This window comes from Saimiri boliviensis, chromosome 19, assembly GCF_048565385.1.
Source record: "Saimiri boliviensis isolate mSaiBol1 chromosome 19, mSaiBol1.pri, whole genome shotgun sequence".
NCBI classification, from domain to species: Eukaryota; Metazoa; Chordata; class Mammalia; order Primates; family Cebidae; genus Saimiri; species Saimiri boliviensis.
This window is the reverse complement of record NC_133467.1, coordinates 28,227,738-28,240,302: the sequence shown is the minus strand read 5'-3', so window position 1 is coordinate 28,240,302 and position 12,565 is coordinate 28,227,738. Positions and strand designations below refer to the sequence as shown.

Here is a 12,565-nt window from a genome sequence, read left to right as displayed (position 1 = left end):
TTTCGAAGTCTTTTGGGTTTTTGCACGTTCTCCAGCATTTTGAAGATTTTAAAAGTTGAAGCAACTTAGGTCATGGAAGTTAAGCAAATCATCCAAGCTCAGATCATTTGTCACTGAAATCCAAGGCTCCAGTCTCCTGCTTAGGTGTGTCATTGCACTTCTTTAAGAAACCAATAGTTTATAATCTGAACATAGTAAAAATACATAATTGTAATCTTAGCCCTTTAAATCTAAAGCTAGGTTAAATTTAATGCAAAGTTCATTGGAAGTAAAAACAGACTTCAAAAGGCAGATGTTAAAGCATTCACGGTAGATTGTTGTTTTTCTAAATTCTAGTTTTCTATTTTATAAAACTAGAGTCCTAGTAACTATGTATCACTATATCATAATATGATTTGTAAGACATGTCAATTAAAAGTCCTCATAAAGAGTCCTTTAAATTATCTTTGAAAAAGGTCTATAACATTACCTAATTTATAATCTATGTCAGAATTTTTTTTTATACTTTCCTGTTTGCTCTTACTCTTAGTGGCATGATTAGGGTTATTTCATTAGCAATTGGCTATTCTTTTATGACCAGCAAAACTAGGGGGGAGTACGAGAGAAAAACACCTGATGTAAAAATCAAGCATCTTTAAGTACAGTAAGGATTCTATGCCGCTTCAAATTTTCAGAAAAAAAAAAAAATGCTAACAAGTGGTTAGCATTTGGTAATTGTTATTGTTTTCTATTATTTATGTTCTTGATTTAAGACTCTTACTTCTGCAGGTATATTTTCTTTATATAAAGCATTGATTTGGGGAATTCTTGCCTTCTTCAGATTAAAATCTAAAAATTCTCTTTACTCTGTAATTTTAGTTTTTCTTATTAGCTGAAAAATTCAACTTTTATATTTCAGTAATTATTCTTATCTGCAGTTTAGCATAAAGTGTGACTACTATTTATTTGTTTTTTTGTGTTAGTTATTAGACACAACCTTAAAAATCATATTTTTGAAGGATACAGGAATTCACGCCCATCCCTATAGATTGTGATTTAATTTATTTATATCCGGGCATAGGCATTTTTCAAAAGCTCACAAGTCATTATAATGTGTTGCTAGAAATTAGAACCATTAATGTAGTACAAACCTTCATTAATGAAACAAGGTGAAGAAATTCAAGTTTACTGACATTTTGGACCTTCTCAAAGCTGTCAGCTGGTACCAGAACCCAGCTCTCCAGTCACTTATTCTATGTTCTTGTCTCCCCAAAACAGAATGCAGGAGGAGCCTGTGACTTATTTCTCAAGCGTTTCCCAATGACTTGCACCATATCAGGCACACCAAAGGTTCTCAATACAACACTTGCTAAATGTTGAATGAATAAATAATTAAATGAATGTCAGATGGCTCCCCATGTCTTACTTATTCTGTATCTTCATTGAAATAATACTTGTTGCTGAGTGTTGAGACAAGAGCGTCAGGCCTGGTAGAAGCCCAACATTCTTTCATAGAGGTCAGAAATTTTGTCACACTTTTAAGTAATAGAAGAATTTCTAATTAGCTAAGGAAGTAGAAAGAGAGAGGAGAAATTTACAATGAAAGGAGGTCACTATAATACTCAACATAGTGCTGAAGGGAGGAGTGAGTCTTCTGAACATTTTGGATCCCAGAAGAGATGCTATAACAGTTTCCATGTCCAAATATATAAATGGAAGAAATTTATCAATCTGAGTATCAAGAATTCAAAAAGGAAGGCATTCAAGGCTCTCAGGGACCAAGGCCTGTCTATTGTGACTGCTAATCCAAGTGAGTTTGGGTTAAAAGGGGTTAACAGCCCTCTGCTGTAACACATGATTGGTCTTTATGAGGTTGAAGCTCTTGTCTGTTTGAGGCCTACAGATGATGCTAAAGAGCCAATAATGACAGCAATTCAAAGCAATCTAATTATGCAAACGGGAGGCTAAACAATTTCATCATCCTTAAATTAGATTGTCCTAATGAGATAAAGACACCAATTAATCCTGAATTAATTTCAATAGCCTATTTCAGGCAAACACTTTAATATGCAAATGTAAATGAGAAACAAAGCCTACTGTAGAATGCCAGAGTTCAGAACCTCTCTCTTCGCAGCTGCGGCGGGTGTAAATAGTGCCTAATGAGTTTGCATGGAAAGACACAACCAGCCGAAAATTTTAGACTTCATAAAGCACAGCCCGTACCTCAGGTATACTGGATGTGGTCTGGAGCCAGACATAAAAGGAGGGGAGATTTTGCAAGTGAATGTTGTGGTAAGGTAGGTGCACATTGCTGGAGTCATACACACCATTCTCTAAGCAAAATCAAGGCAGTCCATCCAGCTCAGGGCTCCACTGGGCCATGTGTGCATGTGTGTGTTTGCATGCGTGTAAGTGTGTGTGTGATGTGTGGTGAAGGGGAGATGGAGAAGAGAAACAGTGAAGTGAGAGAAGGTAAGAGGTGCAGTGTGAACACACTTTTTAATGAGTTGATATTTAGAGAGCCAAGTTGTCATAACATACATCTGGACAGAAGTCTCTCCTGGACATAAAGTTGATTTTTAATTAGTGACCACTTAATCATTTTAAATTAGCCATTCCCGACCCATTTAATATTTCTAAATAATTAATTTCCTAAATAAGACATGGGAACTGATTCAAAATTGTAGGCGCCTATGCTGAATTCAAAGGTCTGTGATTTTAATGATATCTGGCTGGGGGACTCTTGAATGGGCTAATTCCTTTTCTAACTACCAAAATATCCCCACAGGTAATAAGCTGGATAATAGTCTCATCCTTCTAGAAAAGAAAGTGATAGCTGATATTGGGAGTGAATCCAAACCAAAATAAAGAGAAAGGGAATAGTACTCTTCGAGGCTGTCAACATTAACCGAAACTGCCTGGGTTCAGTTTAAGTGAATAAGAAAAATTGGTGATCAATTTCCTTATGATTCACGACTCTAAGGGCACAAAATAATGCCTAGAATTGCCATATCAAATATAGAATGCTGATGCAATATTTTGGACATACTTATGCTAAAATATAGTCGTTGTTTATCTGAAATGTAAATTTGGCTGGGTGTCCTATATTTTTATTTGCTAAATCAAGCAACGAATAGTGCCAGATGCATAATAGGTATTCAATAAATATTCATTGAACAAATCAGATCAACCTGAAATCAGAGATTTGAAATGCCATTTGCAAAAAGAAAAAGATGTGTCATATATTTTGGGGCGTGAGTCCCCATTTTCAGGGAGTGGGTCAGGACTCAGAACAAGATCCTCTGATTAAAGACAATGTACTCTCAGCTGACATGTTCACAAAACATGACCATCTCCCTTGAGGTATGCATCTCACTCAATCTGGACAAGGCATAGATTGTCCTTCAAAGATTCAGAACTGGGCCTGAGGAACTAGAGTTATGTGGTTCCAGCACTTTGAGCTGTAATTGTGTAAATTTGGTATTCGAATTAGCAGCTACTACTAAGTAGAAGGAATGTGCTATTATGATTAATAGTGTTAGTCCTGGAGTCAGACAGGACTATTTTCAAAATGTTGCTCTATAATTTAAGAGTTTGGGAAGATTCCTCAGCCTCTCTGAGCCTTAATTGCTTCATCTGTAAAATGGGAATATTTCATAAGATTGTGTGGCCATTGAACTAGCTACAATGTAAATGAAGCATAAAGCAAGTGCTCACTAACTGCTAGTAATGAGGGGAGTTTGAGTACTAGAGAAAGGGAATCTACAAACAGAAAAGAAGGAAACTGACTTGCAGATGAAGTCAAAACGAAAATTGGAAAGAATACTTCTCATGTTCCTTATTACGTCTCCAAATTCCAACCTTATTACTGGCTAAGTTTCTTGACACATTCATTGCTCTAGTCTCCTTTCACTCCAATAACGAGCCCACCCTTGTCCTTTTCTTCTTGGGTTTGATCGATTCTGACCAAAGCAAAGATATTTAGAATTTCATCAGTCTTATTGGAAATGTAGGCTAACTGTCCAAGCTAACAGATGCCTTTTAGAAGTAAACTCCCAAGTATTCTAAATCTCTGTGACTAAAAGGATAATTAGAAATATCCCTTCACTGCCCAGCTTTTTCCGAACTGCCAAATCGTTTTCCTCCTTATCGTTTCTTTCAAGCTCCTCAGACATAAGATCTGAAAATCCTATCACCATTTTTAAACTTCTGAGTCATTGCTAGATTGAGTGACTATATTTTATACCGCAAAAATTGTAACATGTGGTCTGACAGCACAAATATACTTAAGGGGGACAACAAGGCCAGCTATTTGATGTTAAAACTGTTGTGGAAAATCTGAGATACATGGCTTCTTCCCACTAGATATTTTGCTGCCCTCCTTTTACTTCTGCTTAACTCTAAGCTGTGCTCGATGTCAGGTGATGAGGGTAGCACCCACCTCGCATATTCCAGTCTTTTGGGGATCAAAGTATAGTGGTTCTCTGAAGAAATCCTCTCTACAATCCTGTCTTCAGTTTATTTCCTTGATCTGTTCAAAAGTACAGAATTACGAATTACTTGATTTACAGATCTTTCTCTTGCAAATTCTACATGGGATTTAGGGGGTGTTGGTGAGAGTATTTCTCACAATCTCTTTGGTGCCTAATTTCTGTTGTATTGGTCTTTGGGGAAGTACTGAGTTCAGGGTTCCATCTTAATGAACATTCTATTCATTAAGGCTACATCTGAAGGCTACTTTGTCACCAGACTAGGTATCCATAATTCAAAGATAAAGGTAAAACTCATCAAGAGCCTCGGAGTCTAGCAGAGGAGAAAACCTATTTGCAATTTCCTGCAGAACAGTGTGATAATGCACGTATGTAGATGGGTCAAATTTAGCACAACAAAGGGAACAAGAAACTACCTGAGAGGGACACGGAAGGCTTCTTTAGGAAAACCGTACAGTTTGTCAAGCAAGACAAAACACTTTATGACCCCCAGGTACAAGGAGTGAGGTAATATGATACATGATTATAATTTGCATCTGAAGACACATATCATTAATGGGTAGGTAAACCTAATTACCAACTGATGTTTCTGAACTTTCACAAGATCCCATGAAAAGTAAGTACCTGGACAAGGAGATTAGTAAACTACTCCTGATCTCCTCCTCCTCTTCCTCCTTTCACTCCTCCTCCTCCTTCTCCTCCTTCCTCTTTCTTCTCTTTCATCCAGTAGAAAAACTGCTTTAATCTGTCATTTGATAAAGTTGAAAGTGTGGTTATGGATAGAGGTCGAATGATGTCTACAAACAGACATTCTACATATTAAAGAGCAACATTTCTGCGTTAGAAAATAGAGCATTTGTGGGACGATGTGCTTTGTGTTGCTGAGGGTTATACTCCCGAGTATAACATTGTGCTATGATCACACTAACCATCCTCATGTTAGTGACTTAATTGACTAACACTGTGCAGTTCTCTTATCTGTAAAAGCAGTTAATACTGGCACCAAAAAAGTAGTTAAAACTTAAGCTATTGGCAAAATCAAATAAAATATAAAAGTAGTTTGTAAAATATAAAATACTACCCCAAAAATGCCAGTAATTTCTTTTCCTACATAATAACAAACAAATATAATAGTTATTTCCTCAGAAAGGAGTCAAGGCCCCAGAACTTAATTACTCCTAAAATAGACTCATACCAGAATCGATTTCCTTTTACATGTATGACTCCCCACCCTTGCCCCTATTGTACTTTGAATGGACTCTTGTAGAGCTTTAATGAAATGCCAGTCATATTTTAGGCATGAATGTGAGATGTTATTCACAGATAACTGTTGTGAGATAAAGTGGGATAGAGTTATGATAACACTTTGGCACATCCTGGCCAGCAGACCAGATAGACTGCTGTTTGATAAACCTAATAAAACAGTAGAGCTTATTGATATTGCTGCTCTACGCAGTTGAAGCAGCCTGAGATTGTCTGTCCTCTGGCATGGAAGCTGAACCCAAGGTGGAATGGAGTGACAGCCTAGGGAAGCCAGCTGTCTTAGCAGCTTACGGGGCTCTGATGACTTGATTTGACAGTGTCAGAAATTTTCTATATTCTGGTATTAATTCTGCAGATAACAATAGCTTCTTGAATAACGTCCTGTGTTAATAGGGGCAATTGGTATCTTTGAGCTCTGAACACGTGTGCTGGTCTTGGCAGGACATTACAGACAGGGTTGCTGAGACTCTAGTCTACTCAAAATGCATGTCATACTTGTGACAGAAACATCACATAAAGATGTCTTGGCTAGCTCATGGTTGTTGCTTTTTCTTCTAAATAAAAGACTTACGAATTAATTTTATATAGCCACACTAAGAAAGTATGTTAGGTTATGTTATCAGCATATTAATTCAGCATAGAATTAATAATATATGCTAGATTACTTGTTAACAAATTTGTCACCCATGAAAAGCAAATATCATCTGAACAAAGTTCAAATTGCATAAACTTAACAATTTATCACCAAAATAAATGTTTATTTTCCTAACATTCAAACCTGCTTCTTTTCTTCTCTATATCACTAAATAACATCATTGTCTAATCAGTCTCTCAAGCCCAAAACTCAAGTGTGATCTTTGATTCCAAATCTTTGAATTGATAGAACAAATTCATTCGAGTCCTATCTACTCTACTTCCAAAATGTCACCTACAACCTATCAAGATGGTGAGAAAAATGCAGGGGTCTCAACAGATAGAAGTCCATTTTTACCATTATTTCTTAACTGAACTTGTGAAATATATCCTTAAGTTGTTCATGCATGCTATCCTTGTTTGTTTAAAATAGCAGCCAAAGCAATCTAGTAAAAAGAGAAAGAGATGATCAGAAGATACTCAAGTCTTCCAAAGGTATGCCATTAGAATGAAGTCAAAACTACTTACTTTCTCTGCCAACATGAGAAGGTGACTTGGGTATGATAGTGACTAAGGAGAAGCCCTTGACACTCTTTCTTTTATATTACTGGATAATTTAAGTGAATGGAGAATTAGACCTGACTCATTCGATGGGACCACTTTAAAATCAAGGCTTCAAAACAGTGTATCCATCACATGATATGTCCTCTTAAAATAGTTGTGCCAAAGAAGCTTGAGATTAAAAGTCCTATTTCCTCTGTACATAGCTTCACTTATTTATTCTTTCATGTTTACTATATTTTCAACTTAAGTAACATGTTATTTTTTAGCCATATTTACATAAGTGTTGCTTATAATTATTTGTTGATGAATAGAAAATTCCAAAGCAGAAATTATTCTACTTTGGGTATTATTAAAGGATAATCTTATATAGATATTTGCCTGGTCTATTTAAACTAATAAGATTTTCTGGGTTGAAACTACATTAACACATTGAAGCATTCTATCTTATTGAGACAGTAATAGAAACATTTTGGTCTGAATACATGAGAAGAACATATACCTCAGTAAATATATTTAACATCTTGAATAATTATACCATTATTTTATGCTGAAAAAAATGGCAGCATGACATAGAACCACCCAGGAAGATAAAGCCTTGATAGCATATCACACCATATGAATTAATTTGGAAACAATACAATTCCCAAGCAGTTACTCTCTATTGAAGTCGGTTGTTATTTAAAAAAGAAAAGAAAAGAAAAGAAAAGAAAAAAGAATGGAATTGGCAGAAGAAAACCACACACCAAGTACTGAAATTATTATTACCTTTTTTAAAAAATTAGTTTACACTCCTCTCAGCTCATCCCTAAGGGAGTGAAATTATTAAGTGTTTAGTTTGTTCTAGGGAGTCTTAAGAACCTTATAATAACTCTATCATATAGGTGCTCTTATTTTTTCTAATTGTAGACTAAACAACAACAAACGAACTGAGATATTACGTGTTTTCTCCAAAGTCACGAAGCCACACCAGATGGTCTACCTCTAGAGCCCTCATTCTTAACCACTGTCGCATATGGCCTGATCACACAAGAGACTGACAGAGAAAGTAGGAGAATAAAAGAAAGGTGTTAACGTAATGAACTGAGCCTATGAGAAATGGAAGGGACTATAAAAGGGGCATCATCCCTAACCTAAATAAAAATGTTTTGACCCATTATCAGTGTACTGATTGGTTCATATCATATTGTACCTTTTGGTGTATTTTTGTTTTGATATAATTTCAAACCTGAAGAAAAATAACGAAGTAGCAAGATGAGTACAAGGAACTTCTGTACACTCTTAAAAAGATTCACAAATTATTTACATTATGGACAATTTGACTTCTTATAATGTCTCTCACTGCCTCTCTCTTTTTCATCTCTACCTATTATCTTTTTTCCTGAATCATTTAAAAATACATCAGAAGTTAAGATGGCCAACCGGACACAGCCAAAAGAAACATCTGTCATGAAGAGACCAGGACACTGGGAAGACTGGCACACTCTGGGCAGATCTTCAGAGGAAAGGCATTGAGAGTGGACAGAAGGAGAATGCAGACACTGAGCTGCAGCGGGTAGGAGTGGAGAACCCTACAAAGGGCTACTGAGCACTGAGACTTGTTCCTAGCCCCCAACGACTCCTAGGGAAGGAGTGAGTTGAACAGGTAAGGAGTGGTCAGCTCTCACCATGCACCTCTGCAATCTGGGCAGCAGGAGACTCCATGACCCCATGGACACTGGAGCTGGCAGGGAGAGCTGCTTAGAGAGGTGGTAAGAGCAGGACTCCAGCCTGTGTGAAGCCCACGGTGTTTGGTGCAGGAATGTCTGCAGTGAGGCACAGTCAGGGATGCCCATGCACCAAGGCTCCCAATGCTCCTCTAGAAGACTTTAGTCACAGGGTGACTGTTGGACCTGGAAAAAGCAGGGCTGTCTTGCCCATGAGACAAGGCCAGTCCAATCTGGGCATTCCTTTCTTTCTTTACTGGCATCTCTTGGGGCCCCAGCCTGACCCACTGGCTGGAGGCACAGCCTCAGATGCTCAACCATGGTGCTTCCTGGGGACTCTCATTATAGCTCCATTGCTGGCAGATCATCCCTGACTCAGAGAGCTCCAGCAGAGGGGCCCCCACCAACATGTACCACCCCACCTGGAACCTCCCCACACCACAGCCTCCCTGCACTGCTTTGTCAGCATGTACTCACCCACAGCCACCACCCCACCACTTGGCCAGAGCACACATAGGCAGAATTTGCCACCCCTTTTCCACTGACACACGTGCACACATACACTGGTGTGTCACTGCTGCCAGTGTGAGCTTAACCCACCTCCCCCCTGGCCACCCTCCACTGCCACCACTGCCGGTGCAAATGAGCATATGGATGCAAGCAGCCCTGCCCCCAACATGCTAACATCACCACTAGTACAAAAGCATGTATGACACTTCTAGTTAGAAATTTCATAGACACTTCCATTTCCACAGGTACATAACTTAATCAGCTTTCCTCCAAAACCTGTTCCTCTTCTTCTGTGGCTTATCTCAGTGAAAAAAATCACTACATATCCAATCATGAAAATAAAAAACCTGGAATTCATCATAGCTTTCTCTCCTTCTCCCAGTCATTCAACCCCCAAATCCAATTACTCACCACCACCTGTAATTCTGCCAGGTAAATGCCTCTAAAATCTGTCATTACCTCTACATTTCACCATCCAAAACCTGAATTCAATCTGTCAACATATTTTTTCTTGATTGTTATTGTATTCTTCTAATGATTTTTTCTACCTTTCGTTTTATTGGCTTCCAACACTTTCTGCACATTTTTACAAAAGATGTCTTTCTAAAATGCTTATCTAGGGGAGCCAGGCCACGCCTCTGCTTAAAAGTATACAGTGATTCCCCCACAGTTTTCAGGATAATGTTCAAATTCCTTAGCACATTACCTAAACATGAGGTCCTTCACAGGTTAGTTCAAGTTTTCCTCTTTGCACTCATCTCCTGTGAATTTTCAACAATGCCTTTGCTTTTATAGAAACTGTGGCCTAAGTTTTATGTCTCAAGGGTCCTGCATATGCCCTAACCTTCACAAATAATTCCTTTGTATCCCCTACTCCCTATAATTGTGCTAAATCCTGATACTTTTCCAAACTCAGCTCCAATGGGCCCTTATCTAGAAAGGATTTCTTACCCTTCTGTTACCCTTCTTATTTAGATGACACACACTCTACTTGTCTGGTCTCACATATCACCCCCAGGCACACTTTGATTTACATCACATTGTACTCAATTTGTTAATTTATTTGACTATTCTATGAGACTGAAGATTCTTGAGAATAGGAATATTATAGTTTCTGGATTCGTATCCCCAATGACTAATATACCTGACAAGAAATAGGTAGGAAATGAATTCTGATGCGTTAAGGAGTGAATACATAGATATGTAAATATTAATAAACACTAAAAAGATGAAATTAAAGCATTAGATATATAGTTGGTGTTATAGATTAATAATATTCAAAGTATTACACAAGGAAAGGGTGTCCCAGAAAAATAATCCTTGGGTTGTACCTAGGATCACCCTTATGCCTTGTTACAATTGAGTTTTAGAAAATGTTAGGAAAACCAAACCACACTATCCAAGTTCTATCCAAGTAGAACTAGAGAGCTTGGCAGAGTGAGTTTTAGAATATTTGAACTCGTGTTGACTATTCAAAAAAATACATAAAAACAAGGATTATGCCTAAAGGCAGTTGGACATATAGACTCATCATTACCCAAAGAACTTTACCTAATGAAGAGCCTATCCAAAGCAGGAACAGATGTGTGCTTCCCTTTCTACAGTTGTGGTGCTGTTAACACGAAGAAAGAAAGTCCAAATGGTAGCAAATCCAGTGATGAATATTATCAGTTTGTCTCATGATATCTTGAATTTGACATTCTAATGTGATATCAAAAAAAAAATCAGGAAATTTAGAATTAGCTTTCAGGTAGGTTTGATATTCCTTAATATATTTGTATATTATTTTATTTGTATACATATATATGATATACATATGTGTATATATATCATACGTACGCTATATGATATATAGATATATGATAGCCAACACATCTTCTTTCTCCAGTATTGTAAAATCATGCCATTTCCTGGATCTATAGATGTACTTGAACTTGAAATTTTAGCTTTTCAACATTGCCTAGAAGTCAGTTGTGGCTAACTAAGCCTTGGGTCAGAAATTATAATACAAATGACACAAGCGAGTATTTAATCAAATAAATAAAATCACTACATGAAATACTACAAAAAGAGAAACCTACTGACTAAATCTTGGAATAATCCCAATTTTAATTGAAAAAGGATAAAGAGGACGTAGCAAGAAGAAGTGTTGGAATATTTGCTTCAAAATAAAGAGTACATTATGAAACATAAAAAAATAGAAACTTCATGTAGAATGATCCTGTTTAGTTTCAGAAATTAAGGAAATATAGAAATTACAAACACTAAAGAAAGGTCATAGATTTTTATAATCAGACGATCAGTGATGGCCTTCAAAAGAGCATCTTGTTCTCCTCAATTTGGTGATTGAGTTTGATCGCTAGCCAATTCAGGTGGTCATAAAAGATTTGTATGTGACCTGAAGTATCACCAAGATCAATTGGAGAAAAGTGTTGTCATACAGTAATACCACAAAAGGTCAATTTCTCAATGCCCTTATACATTTTATTGTCAAGATGAAATACAGTAACTGCTGCTTAATGGGCATTTGGTTTGAGCCTCCATTTCTGAATGCATTAATTCATGACTTTTAGCTTCTTTCTCAATGTAGCCTTTTTTAAAATTAAAGCAGATATTTGATTTTGATAAACCACTTATGCAAACAACTTTGTTGTGATGTAACAGTTGTATGGATATCAGTGTTTTTAGTGCTATGGATTTGATCACTTGTTTTTATGAACTGAGTGTAAATAAGCACTCTGTCCAATTCAACAAGTCAACATTCAGATTTTCTACTCAGTTTCAAGGGGCACTGCCTATCTCTCTATTTCTGTATAGACAGATATGCATGTATATCTCCATAGATAGGTGTATGTGTGTGTGTGTCTGTGTGTGTGTGTGTGTGTGTGTGTGTGTGTGTGTGTGTGTACATACATTACACATTAGGACTTTTACTTCAGTATGTGCTATGAGTCATTGTTTCATCTACAACAGTTGCACAGCTCTAAGGATTTTCTGGAGCTCAAATATCCTGTATGTGATAAGTGCCAATGTTTGGTCACAAACATCTAAATCTTAAAACCTAACTGAAGTCCAAAAGTATATGGTTTTGGTTTTATTATTGTTTTAATGCTACATACTTTAACTTTGTAAAAATGGCCCTTGGGAAACAGGAAATGACCCAGGAACATTTTCTTCCTCATTCCATCCCAGACATCTCTCTAAAGTAGATTTGTAAGGCCCACTTTCTGAAACCCAGTCATATATAGAATGCTGGGGAAAAAAATGCATTTTCCTCTTTGAAAATGTCACAGGCCATCCAAGCAATCTCTTTTACTTTGATCTTGGCAAACAAATGTCCACTGATCAATATAAATGAGGAACAGGCACACAAACATCAATAGGAAATGACTTTTGTGAAGTACATTTTGATTCATGGCACGG

At 37.0% G+C, this 12,565-nt stretch overlaps 1 long non-coding RNA gene across 1 annotated transcript in view; it reads right to left on the bottom strand.

Moving 5' to 3' along the window:
- LOC141582255 (uncharacterized) overlaps window positions 1-12,565 on the bottom strand; it is a 154,302-nt gene that overhangs the window by 24,294 nt on the left and 117,443 nt on the right. Inside the window, exons 5-6 of the long non-coding RNA XR_012515071.1 lie at window positions 5,094-5,214; window positions 4,421-4,510 (exon numbers count right to left, since the gene is read on the bottom strand). This is a non-coding gene — a long non-coding RNA (uncharacterized LOC141582255). The remainder of the gene's footprint in view (window positions 1-4,420; window positions 4,511-5,093; window positions 5,215-12,565) is intronic.